This window comes from Magnolia sinica, chromosome 12 (genome assembly GCF_029962835.1).
Source record: "Magnolia sinica isolate HGM2019 chromosome 12, MsV1, whole genome shotgun sequence".
Taxonomy (NCBI): domain Eukaryota; kingdom Viridiplantae; phylum Streptophyta; class Magnoliopsida; order Magnoliales; family Magnoliaceae; genus Magnolia; species Magnolia sinica.
In genome coordinates this window covers 47,069,764-47,083,518 of record NC_080584.1, presented here as the reverse complement: position 1 = coordinate 47,083,518, position 13,755 = coordinate 47,069,764, and the positions used below count along the sequence as shown (strand labels likewise).

Here is a 13,755-nt window from a genome sequence, read left to right as displayed (position 1 = left end):
TTCATAAACACCAATGTGATGACCAAATGGAGCCTAAGACTATAAATATATTCAAATATATAGTGCAAAATTCAAGTAGACTATAAATATCGATGAACTATAGAGTACGAAAAAAAAAAAAACAAGCCAAACATCATGTAGAGTAACTACTTAGGCCAAACATCATATAGAGTAACGACTTAAGGCAAAAAACAGCATCATGTAAGCCCCAACCAAAACCCACTTAAGCCAAATTACTATATGTTCAATTATATAGTACTATATTTGTTCAAATTATAGGAATCTCATTGATTGCTTCCCCCATTGCACAAGTGATCCTGGACCGGCCTCTCCAAGTGTAGATGCGAATCCATCTTCTTTCCACAAAGGAGCATCAGGGTGTATAATCTCAGTTAGGATAACAACAAAAGCTCCCTCTGCTAATGGCTCACAATGGACAACTGCATTTGGACTAACTTCGTGTACTTGACCACGAGCAACAACACCACGTAAGCCCCAACCAAGCAACTCGCATTTCTTACCAATATATATCGTATCCGGCTACATGTACACATATAAAATGGCATTAGTATTATTAGCATTTATAATATAATTGTAAGCTTATTACATTAGCGAAATTATAATTGCATACCGATGATCCCTGAGTAGATTTAGCCACTGGTGGTGATGGGAGGTTTTGACCAGACTGTGCCTCTTAATGCATACCCACCCAGGACTTTATATCAATCAATGATTTCTTTATCTCTAATATCTCCTGCGCTAGGCCTTCTCTTTCTTTTGCCATATTATGTAGCTTTGAACGGGCAGGGGTTGACTTCTTCAGTCCTGTTTTGCTTATCGAGCAACCCAGACCACGCATTCGTCCTCTACTATCAGAACCAACCAACTGTAAAATATTGCAAATCAAGTTATTAGGAAATTCATAATTACCGTAAAACTCAAGTAATTTTAAAACTTTATTAGTACCTGTGTAAGGGCATCGTCAACGCCGGTCATCTTAGAAGCAGGATTGCTACTATAAAGCTCATCTAGTTTTTGCTGTGACAAAATTAATACAAATAAACGTAAAATAATTTAAAGTTATATAATGACATTTCATAATGGTACTAGTTAGTGGTAAGAGGGGTGCACTTACAACAAGGTCAGGATACTGGATGACTTTGTCCTTGCTCGTATGGGCTCTTAAGTAGACATCACCTCTACCTATCTCGGCATCAGAGGTAAGATTCCTCTCCATCGCCTTTGGCACATAACATATCGTTCAAATACACATCATTAATAGAGTTAATTAGATCAAAATTAAATTTAATTTTAAACTATAATACCTATCTTTATATACATACCATCTGATGGCGAGTAACAGCCATGCTGCGCCTCCCAAGACACGCAGGTCCTTTTAGCTTTGCCCGATTGACTTTATTCTTTGCACTTACTCGCTTGAATTGCTCGGTGTTGTGTTGATCCACAAAGGTCCTCCAATCCTCCATAGGGACACCTGGGGGGGTAGGACTATCTCTAACAACTATAGGATCATTGTTTTTTATATATTGTTTAGTCAACCTTTTCTTATAATTTCTCCATGTTTCATTGATGCGTTGTGTTATGTACGAAACACCTGCATCCCAACTTTGACCCTCAAACTCATAAAATAGTGACAATGTTTCTATAACCTTTTGAATGTGTGCACAAGGCACCTGGCGAAAGTCCTCGTATATGATCGGGATATGAGCACGGGCTAGGACACCGATATGCGATGCAAAGTCTTTGTGATTGGGACTGTCCTCATTCGGTTGCCAGAATTCATTTGTCTTAAGGACTTTTTTCCTATCAGGTTGCACATGTAAAGAAGCACCCTTAGTAGGGCCTCTCTTTCTAGATGAAGAAGAAGCTAGCACATCTACATAAAAAAGAATAATAATTATATATAAACATCGTTGATTACCGCCAATATATAAGAAAAGTGAAATCTACATATCTAATTAATGAGAACTATCTTATTACCTTTGGTGTTGCTTGCATTTGCAACCAATGCCTCTGGCTGTGAGTCCATGTGCTTATTTATATACTAATAGAAAAAAAAACCCTAATGGTTAAGAAACAATTTAGATAACAGATAAAGCACAAACAATTCACTATATTATCCATACCTTCATTATATTTCCTTCGATATATATCATTTTGTTACATGGATTAAAAATACAAAGAATTCAATAGATTCTCCTTGATCGCTTTCTTTTCTTTGTTTTCTTAACTACAACGCTGACTTCTTCAGGTTCATTGAATATCAACTCATCGGCATTTGCTAAGGTGGTGAGATCAGGTCCTGCATCAGCATCAGTTACAGCCTTCAATCGTTCTGATAGAAGGCATGTCTCCTCTTTGACAAAAATCTTTTTTGGAACCTCCAAGACCACGTGCCATTCAGGATTTTTATGATCTTTGGAGTAGAAAACTTGTACGGCATGCTCCGCGAGGATGAACAGCTCGTCACCCACTTTGTCTGAACTATAAAGACTAGATAAATTTACTAATCTCAGATTCGCTTCAACATTAACAGCAACACCATGATGTGTCACCTTCACCCAATCACACTTAAATACGATGGGCTTATACCCTGTACGGTACTCCAATTGGATAATTTTATGAAGGACTCCATAGTAAGGTTGATTTTCATCCACTGTATTTATATCCTTAGCATTAGATCGGAAAGTGGTCATACCCTCTGTCATAACCCCACTATTTTGGTTCGTTTTATTCTCCTCATATTCCTTAGTGACGAAAAGGAAACCATTAATACAATACTTATTGTATTGCGTAGCAAAAGCTAGAGGTCCTCTCACTATATCTTTGAATTCTTCTTCGTTAGATTCGTTGAACTCTGTTTGTCTCTTCAACCAAGGTATGAATTCATCCTCGCTAGGCACCTTGTTAGTCCTCCTGTAGCATCGTTGCAAGAAATTTTTGTACTTCCTGTGGGTTATTCGATACCAATGTTATATTGAAATTGCATAAAGTAAAGAAGATATATATGAGCTAAAAGTACATACCCTTCCCACGCATCATAGCTGGGATGACTCTTCATGACCCAAGTACGAGCTTGTTCATATTCGATACCCATTAGGATAACACTCTGACTCGAACCTACTGGACCAACATTGTCATCATTAGTATCATCGTCAATAATTTCTTGTAACTTTTGTGGTTTTGGAATGACTCCATCAAAACGTTTTTCCAGCTTTTCCAAGAGGCTTGTTTTATGTTTTCCTCTGTATTGGTTGCAGTATATAACCGTCTCCTCTTGGATGTATTGTTCTGCAATGCAACCCTCAGGTCGCGTCTTGTTACGGACATAAGCCTTGAATGTCTTCATGAACCTGACAAAAATAATGATACATTACATATACATGCATCTTTAGACGTTTCACCTATTTACTCTTACTAAGTTCATAGCGTACCTTTCGAATGGATACATCCATCGATAGTATACAGGACCACATATGCGAGCCTCGTAGGCCAAGTGGATGGTAAGATGCATCATCATGACAAATATCGATGGAGGGCATATAATCTCAAGCTGACATAACGTCCTAGCCATGCCCCTCTCGAGAGTAATGAGCGTTTGAAGGTCTATGGTTGATGAGCACAAGGCATTAAAGAAGGTGCAAAAGCTTATAATTATAGGACGAATGACCTTCCTATCCTTGAATGCATGCTGGATAAGAACCGGGAGTAGATGTTGCATCAACACATGATAAGAATGAGACTTCATTCCCTTTAAATCCATGCAATCTTCCGTTATAATGGTCTTCCAGTTCACACTAAAACCAATAGGAACACGCAGATTATGTAAAGTCTGAATGAAAAGCTTTTTCTCTTCTTTTCTTAGACAGAAAGGACCTTGTTTCTGAATCGTCTTGCCATTACTCTTTTTCAGCCATAGACGCTTCTTAATTCTCAACCATTTCAGGTCCCTGCGTGCATTAACATCATCCTTGGTTTTGCCGGGCGTGTTCAACATCAAAGCGACAAGGATTTCACATATATTTTTCTTGACATGCATAACATCAAGGTTGTGGCGCACGGGAATATCTTTCCAATACTCCAGATCAAATAATATAGACCATTTGAAGAACCACGGTGATTCAACGTCATCGATTAGCTCTTGTCGGCCTCCATCAATACCTCTTCTATTCTTCTTCCCAGACTTCCCCCACCGCATATTGAGGTTCGCAGTTTGTCTTTCGACCTCAATCCCATCCAGACGGATCGGTTGTCGTCGTATCTCCACTTTCTTATTGTAAGTGCCAGCACTTGTGTCCTTTCTAGCCTGGTCCAACATTGGCAACCATCGTCTATGGCCCATATAAACATGTTTCTTTCCATACTTGAGTCGCAAAGAATCTGTGTTGGGACCACATACAGGACAATCATATTTACCCTTGGTTTTACAACCGGAAACGTTGCCATATGCTGGAAAGTCATGGATTGTCCAGAGTAGAATTGCACGCATATTGAAATTGCTTTTATGGTATGCGTCGAACGTCATGACCCCTTTCTGCCATAAGTCTTGAAGTTCATCAATCAATGGTTGTAAGTAAACGTCAATATCCTTTCCCGGTTATCGCGGTCCTTCAATGAGCAAAGTCAATATAGTAAATTGAGGTTTCATACAAAGCTTTAGTGGAAGGTTGTACGTCACACACATAACGGGCCATGAACTATATGAAGCGCTATAAGTGTCGTATGGGTTAAACCCATCTGTAGCCAAACCCAATCGAACATTATGAGACTCAGCTGAAAAATCTGTATACTTGTCATCGAGATTCCTCCATGCAATAGAATCAGCTGGATGCTCCATCTTTTCATGTTGCAATTTCCTGGTTGAGTGCCAGGACATTTCTTTCGCCAACCATGGCACACTGAATATTCTTTGTAGCCTTGGTGTTAATGGAAAATACCTTATCACCTTGGCAGGTACTTGAAATTGTTTTCTGTCATCATCCATTTCTGTCTTGAACCTAGAAGCGTTACAAGTTGGACAACTAGTTTTCATCTCATGCTCTCTCCAGTACAAGATGCAGTCATTTGGACAAGCATGGATCTTCACATAATCAAGACCCAACTTTGTAATAATCTTCTTTGCTTGGTAGGTATTAGTTGGGGCCTTATTACCAGAAGGCAACACCTTCTTTAGTAGTTGAAGGAGCTCTGTAAAGCTTTTTTCACTCCATCCATGGTTCACCTTTAATTTAAAAAGCTGTACAATGAAAGTCAGCACGGTGAAATCTTCTGCCCCAGGGTATAGCTCAGTCATTGCTTCTTGTAGATTTGCTTCAAAATCGTTACGTTCATTTTCCCTAAATTCGCCGACTACAGGGGTCACATTCGGATCATCCTGGACAACTTTATCTAGGTTATTACCACCGAGTTCTTGAACGATCGTGTTGTGAACATCATTTAAGTTTGGGACACTATGGCATTGTTGGGAACTTGATGCACGTTCAGTGCACTCAAGTGATACATGCTCACCATGCATGTTCCAAACCCTATATTTTGGATCGAATCCATTTTTCATTAAATGTATTTCCAAATCATCATAAGAAATCGGTAAGCGTGCACATCTGCAAGTGGTGCATGGACAAAAAATGGTTTCTCTACCAGGAAGGTGATCTCGCGCAAACTTTAAAAAACTTCTCATTCCAGAAATAAAACATGGGTCCGGAAAACTTAGTGTTATCCACTCCCTATCCATTACAGGCGAAACCTGATTAACCAAAGGGTCCTTTTTGAACCTGCACCTTACCTAAAAAATAATTAATAAGTATTTTTCACTCATTCACGAATATAATTCTAAACACATGCATCTATGATCTTGATTTTAAATCAACTAAAACACCAAAGAGTTTTGAAGTACTTAGCTAAAATGCTAGTCAGAAATGGTTCATTGTTGTTATCAATGCACAATGAAAAAAGATCATCTATTAGCATCCATACAAGCACAACAACTTACCCAAGGCAAAAGTTCCTTCATTGCCATGAAAAGAGATCTTTGAAGACTTAAAACCCAGTGTGGGCCACCACCATTGTTGTATTATTAGTTGAGGCTCCAAGTAAAATGATGGAAATGGTTAGACTGGAAGGTTCTATAAGGGATTTCAAGGAAAGGTTCTGAATATCCCTTTTAAGTGTTTTCTATCAAGAATTCAACGGTGCATCAAACAATTCATTGATAAGAATGTTGTTTGTCAGCTTGGCCAGATGAACGTCAACCAAATAGACCTTAATCTATTGTTAGGTCGTCCTTATCAAGAAATCTCTCAAGGCCAATGGATGGTACAACTTGAAGACCTACAACACAATTAATTGGTTATGGCTGAAACAATTCTAGCAAGAAAGAATGCAGAAAAGATTCCAAAGATGTTCGACTCAAAATAAACTCAAAATGCTGCACTATTGTGTTTTTCCTGAGTTGTAGGATCCTTCTCTCTCTCTCTCTCTCTCTCTCTCTCTCTCTCTCTCTCTCTCGCTTTAGACACAGTCACACAGCGTGCTGCTCCTGCTTCCTAGCTGTTTATACTTGACAATATTTTGAAACAGATGGTTCCCCGCTCCCACACCTACTTTGCTTATTTGGTTCCTTGTTTCTGTTTTAAAGAAACTTAAAATCGTAGTTCCCTTTTCGTGGTTCCCTGTTTAAGCTATCTATTCTAATTGTGTAACTACTATATTGACGTAGCAAAGTTCTTTGAGTTGAATATATGTGATTTAATTACCAGAAATGAAAGAAAGCAGGAATTGAAACAAGAGGTAGTGGGACCATGAGTGGTTGAAGTGGGCCAGCACCTTAAAAGTAGGGATTCATGCAGCTACTATAAATTTATGGCATTCCTTTTGAGTTGAAAGAAAGCAATCAATTGCAGGTTATTGGATTAACCAGGGGAGTCGCTATTAACACCTGTTCCAATTGATTTAGCTGCACCCTATTTTCAATTTTGGGTCTTGAAATATTATCACAAATGTACTCTTTAGAATGCCCAAAATGGAAAATGGAGGGTAAGCAAATCAATCAGGTTGGGTGTTGACATCAATACCCTTTACTAATATTTCAGCATCATCAAACAAAATAGTAGTCTATTGTGAGTATCAAACAACAATATACCCTGAAAGTATATTCCATCAACGGATAGAGAGAGAATACAGTCAAACTGAAAATATACTACTCCACAAAATCACATCTCATTGACATTTTAACAACCAACTCCCCTGCATGTTTTAACAACCAACTCTACAAAAATTTCATATTCATTGAAATCAAGTGATTGAAAACATTGATCTACTAATTGAAATAAAGATAAATGCTATATAGAACACTTCATATGAGTTCTAGTAATTGAAATCATTGATCTGGTGTGCCACCCCATGAGTGTATATAGGCAAACAAATTCGGAAAACCCATCTGTGCAATTAAGATTCAGAAACAAAGGTGAAAGCAACAGGTAATCATACAAAGAACTTTCTATCCTTGCATGGCATTTGCTATGATTGAGGTTTGATTTTTTAACCCATCCCACTTTGAAATCCCACCATTGGATTTCTGATCATCCCATGACCACTCCCTAGGCTCTATCTTCAACAGCCCGTCAACCAATGCTTCTTGTTTGAGTGAACAGTTCCTTTCTCATGCCATTGGTTGGATGACTACTACAGTCCAATGACTTATTGCAGCATTTCTCATCATCATCCAAGCCTCATCATCCAGTAAATTGGGATGAGGCTTGATTTGCAATGAATCAAGGTGACGGAGATCAAGAGAGACAGAGAAAAGGGGCCGGAGATCGAGAGAGAGAGAGAAGAATGCATACCAAAATCCTCTCTGACGATGCAATCTAAGGAATGCCGATGATGATTTTTCTGTTTCAAACAATGGTGCGGGAGATCGAGAGAGAGAGAGAGAGAGAGAGAGAGAGAGAGAGAGAGAAAGGGACAAGAACAATGGTGCCGGAGATCGAGAGAGACAGAGAAAAGAGAAGTGGGAGATTGAGAGTGAGAGAGAAAGGGATGGACGTGAGAGTGAGTGAGAAAGGGACAGACGTGAGAGCGAAATAAAAAAATTTTGAGAGAGGGGGAAGAGAAAAAGGAGCGCGGTTTTCCGCATTTTGTAACTGCTACGGATTTACTATGGCCTAAAGCCGTAGCTAAAAATCCATAAAGCCGTAGCTATTGTTCCGTCCGTAACCAGCCCTCGGCGTTCACACGTTTGGTGGGATCTGGACGGACGGATTTTTTATTCTATTTGGGGGGTCCATCTTGATGCATTTGACAAATCCACTCCATTCATTAATTTTATAATTTTTTTATAGGAAATAAGCCCAACAAATCTACAAAACATTTTGTCCAATTGAACCACACCAACTTTCAATGATAGGTATTAATCTCCACTGTTTCCTAACGTGTGGTCCACTTGATCATTCGATCTACTTCATTTTTTGGATCCTGCCCTAACATTATTTTTCAAAACGGATAGACGTATTAGATGGAGCATACGAATTTTAATGGGCCTCGTAGAGTCCCTCGAGGGGCTATGCAGGTTGGATGGGTGTGGGAAGGTGGTCGATTTTAGCTACGGTTTTGGGACTTTTAGCTACGGATTTTAGCCGTAGCCCCTGAGCTACGGTTTATATCCGTAGCCAAAAGCTAACATAGTCTGTAGCCGTTGATCATTTTTTTAGTAGTTGTTATTATTATCACCAATTATAATTTTATTACTAATTATCTTCATAATGATTACTTTTAATATGTTCCACTAATATTAGTTCTTATGAATGAAACTACCATTAATGATATTAGCATAGTGTCCATCACTTGAGAATATTATCTTAAATAATAGGTTATACTATTTTATTACAATTTTTAATACTAATTATTACCATGGTCACAAATAATAGTTGTATCATTACCTTTAAAGGGCAACTAATCATATTATTACATTGTGTATAAACTACACATTCATTATAGATCAACCCCTAGAACTAAAACTTAAGAACCCAAGTAATCCAAACCCTAGGTTAAAACCCTAACCCTAAATAGTGAGTGAGCTTGGATCTAATTATACAAGTTCTTGATCTATGGTAGGATTTGATTTTAAGGGAACGCGCATTTTCTAGCGATGCTGGTAGGCGATGCAAACTATAAGGTGATGAATCTTTCCCTTTGAGCTTTCCTCTTCCTTATTAGATTAAGTAGTAGTTCATTTTATTTCAATTGATAATTGATATCTCTAATTTATTATAACTTGTGTTTGATATTGAATCTGATTATTAATCATTTGCTCAACACTTAATTGTATGAATATCCATATGTCGTACCTGCATATCCATCATGTTTATGAATTGTTTATGAATTGCTTGTAAAAGCTTGAACAATAATAATGGCTAGAATTAATCATGCATACATGGCACTTCTATTTTTGGATGGACTAATTGTTGGAAAGGTCTATTCCCTTGTTTGGGATGAGCTGACTGTTTGAAAGGCTCATCCCCATGCTTGAATGAGCCGACTATTTGAAAGGCCCATTATCTTTCTTAAGTGGGTCGATTGTTTGAAAGACCCGTTCCTTTGCAAGTTAAATGAGCCAACTGTTTGAAAGACTCATTCTGTCGCCTGAATGGACTGACTATTTGAAAGGTCCATTCCCTTGTTGGGATGAGCTGACTGTTTGAAAGACCCATCCCCTAGCATGAATGAGCCGACTGTTTGAAAGGCCCATTCATTGCTTAAGTGAGTTAACTATTCGAAAGGCCCACTATCTTACTTGAGCAGGTCGATTGTTTGAAAGACCCGTTCTCTTGCAAGTTGAATGAGCCGACTATTTGAAAGGCTCATTCTTTTGTTTAACGGACCGACTGTTTGAAAGGTCTATTCACTTGGCCAACTGGATGTGCATCCCCAGTTGATGTGCATTCATACATCCAAGCACTTAAACAAGATTGCATCATGAAATGTTTTATATGTCCTTTTTAAAAAAAAACTAATGCAGCAGTGTGTAATCTTAAGGAGAATTCACACTGAACTGGCCATTCATTCATTGAATATATAACTGTACAGATAGCATAGGTGGCCTAGTTGGTATCCATGTACATATTGATGAGCAAGGTGCAATCGACGAGGATACACGATCGTATTGTTAAGAGTTGCTACATGATTTTATAGCTCAAGATTATGTGCATTTATTATTTTCCTGGTGTAAATTATGTAATTTTTGTAATTGCTATTATATGAGACATTGGTTTGTATAAGTCATTATGGGTAGCCTCTTTATAACGCCTTGAAATTCGGGGGTCGAGCATAACTCAGCTCCCGAGTTTCAAAACATCACTTATGTAACATATTTAACGATGGATGTATATTGTCTGTAAGAGTACATAAAACATGGAATAGATTAAGCCAAACTGCAAACATAATTCAGGGATAAGTGAAAGACGCAAGCGGAAGACTTAAAGAAACATATGTGTACATGTGCAAGTCCTGGAAATACGGATACATGCTAGGTCATACTTACAAGTGTTACTTTCAAAAGTACAAGTATTAAATGACATCATCTATTACAATTATAAAGAAAATCCAGAATCCCCGCATATCAGGACATGGCTCACATGAACCCGCCAGAGAACTGTATAAAAGAAAATGCGGCCTCATCATCCTCAAACTCCTGCTCTGCCTCAGGGGTCGCGTCATCATCTGCATTTAAGACAGAGTCTGGTTGGTGTTGAAACACCGACCCAGAACGTGGGAGTGAGTGATCAACTCAATGGAACTATACAGTAAAAGTTAATATGATATCAAATCAATCAAGCAGTAATGATAAGGCAATACAATTAAACAAGTCTAAAGTACCCTTGTTAATGCAAGGATGTATGTATAAATGATGCATGCCCTTGCCTGCACTCCCTCAGCGTCTTCATCTTACGTTACGCATGACAACCTCCCGCAGTGCTAACAACTGCTACGCACATGCAATGCGGTGCATGAACATGATTACCAAGTTGTTATTAGTCCTTTTCATACAGCAAGATTGGGAAGCTAAGGTACCTTCCTCATATCAATTTCCACACAGTGATCCATTCTAGGGTCCTCAGTCCTAGGCAATCTCATACGATCATATGGTTCTAAGTCACTGCAGAGGGCTCGTCACCAATCAATGCACGCCTGTCATACCTTCGTTACTACTCTAAGGCTTGTCGCCTTAATGCAGTCTCAAGGTATGCTCGAGGTCACTACAAAGGGCTCGTTACTAATCAATGTAGGCCGATAGCGCGAATATAGTGTCCCATACCACCATAATCGGCTCACGAGTCTGGTGTACTCACTGGTCACTACGGGGAGGCTCGTCACCCCAGCGTAGGCCGACAGCTCGACCACGGTGTCCCATACCACCATGTCCGGCTCATGAGTCTTAGCGGATCAAGGTACAACGGTTAATGGGATTTCATCGGTAAGTTTGGTACCCTAGATTCAAACAGTAGCATCCATACATGGTGAACATACATCGGGACAATCAGGTTACTTGACGAACTCGACTAGCACGAGCGTACGTTGGGTTGAACGACATAGAGTGCGCAAACACTGTGTGGCCAAACCACTGCCGACAACTCTAATACGACTCAGGTTCGTCAAACACGTCCTTCGTGGCGAAAGCAACCTTAGCCAAGAACTCAAGGCCGATTACTGATTTCCTGGACTATTTCATAGTCCCAAACACATTCCATTATAACAGATATGCATATACAATTTAGAACAGTAATGGAACAACAATTCAAATCATGTAGTATGTGAGCATTTGAAGAATATCAACTTAACATGGATTTACACATAAGTAATACTTGAAGTTAAACAACAAAGAATGTGACTTGCATGTAGGAAATCATACACACCAATAGGAGAGTTGAGAATCGCTTCTCAACGCCCGCAAATAGGATAATATATTACACTTCAGACCATTCAGACATTTCTACAAACACTTAGACTACATAGTTCAACATACATGACCTATGTTGGGATACACGCATTTGGACAATTCCTTTTGCCAAGGAGTTGACACACATGCAACTAGCACAAATAAACGACAGTTAATCATGGCAAGCACAAGTTCATATTTTATACGTATACGATACTTTCTACATACACAAGGAATACACAAATCTCAACACAATGCATATATATCAGGAACGTAATATAAACATAGCATTTGACATGTGAAATTTCACCCACAACAATAATAAATCATTATCTGACATTGAAAGCCTTGAAAACCATAACCTATACAAATATAGTTCGCACCTTAAACCAGAAAAAGCACACCGAACTGATTCAGACGATATGTCTTCGTCAACGGCGACTAAATACCTAAGGCAAGAATAGAAATGAGCTACATCAACACATAGACTATTCTAAGCTCTAAACAGATTAGGGTTAGATTAACTTACCCAATAATGAACTTAGAATCGCCGGAATAACGATTCAGAAGTGATAGTTTAAGGATGCAGGGAAACAAGAAAGAATCCCAAATGATTCACCAACTTCTCTCTTACTTTCACTCTCTTTTCCTCTCTCTCTTTTAGCTAGGGCTTAGGAAATTCGTATGGAATAGAGAGTGAGGGTTTTAAGGTCTTTATATAGGCCTAACATTGATGAAATTAGCCCCAAGGCCAAGGTATACTTAGGTTATAACCAAATTAGGCCTCTCTCGATCCAACAGAGCACTTCCGGTGGTCTTTTCTCCATGTGCAGTCAGACTTAAGCTAACTGACCATGGATCTAGATCAGGCTGAGTTTTCGTACCGATCAGATTTACAGATCAGCCGTGGTGGACCACTCTCAATTCAACGGTCACCGAAACTCGATCAGCTCCACAAGCACTATGACATGCCTGAGCCACCTTCCCTGATCCGAGGGTGAAATTGGGTCAGAATCCAACAGTCAGATTGCTTAAAATCGTCGCGCAAGCGACACGACTCAGATTTCATAAAATCATATTTAATTTCTCACCGTTCTCACACTCTTTACTCCGGACTCAAATAAATTGACCCAAGACATCATCTGGACTTGATTTTTGAGGTGATGGTCAAGCCCAACATGGTGACCATAACTGTCTAAGATCATCGCTATCGGACTTTCGACGCGCGGTTCAGGTCCGATCCAAAGCTTCCAAAAATTTTCGAGAGCAACTGGATTTAGCGTTGAATCCCAGATTTCAGGGTAACATAGCACTAACAATTCTACAGGTTTTGAGTCCTGCAGATCAAATTTAAAGTGATTGATGTTAATTTCACAAGCAATCGAGTTTAGCGCTAATTAACCCACAATAACTTCTCAAGCATTTGAGGTAGTACTCGGGTCTTAGCACGAAATTTTTTAGGTCATTACACTCTTGTATATTCTAAATGTAAACAAATTTTTCTTTATGTTGATTTGTTCATTTTATAGCAAATTGCTAACTCTGCTAGTATATGTGTGTGTGTGTATATATATATATACTTGAATTTGACCATCCTTTAAGTTTAAGATTGATTTTTAGGAAACGAGTCATATACTCGGGTCCTGAAAACACGGAGCTATATATACTCGAATTTGACCATCCTTTAAGGTTAACACTTGGGTTTTTGGGAAACGAGTCATATACTCTGGTCCTGAAAACATGGGGCATTACACTAGGCCGAGTCCAGCATTACTTTCAGCCTTCCTAGTAGAGCAAGAGAG

General features: G+C 38.9%; 1 long non-coding RNA gene across 1 annotated transcript; it reads right to left on the bottom strand.

The window, feature by feature from the left end:
- Positions 1 to 207: 207 nt before the first annotated feature.
- Positions 208 to 1,035, bottom strand: LOC131220477 (uncharacterized). The gene is made up of 3 exons (XR_009158612.1): positions 967 to 1,035; positions 632 to 886; positions 208 to 540 (listed from the first exon to the last, which is right to left on the bottom strand). It is a non-coding gene; the product is annotated as an uncharacterized LOC131220477 (long non-coding RNA).
- Between the last annotated feature and the right edge of the window lie 12,720 nt (positions 1,036 to 13,755).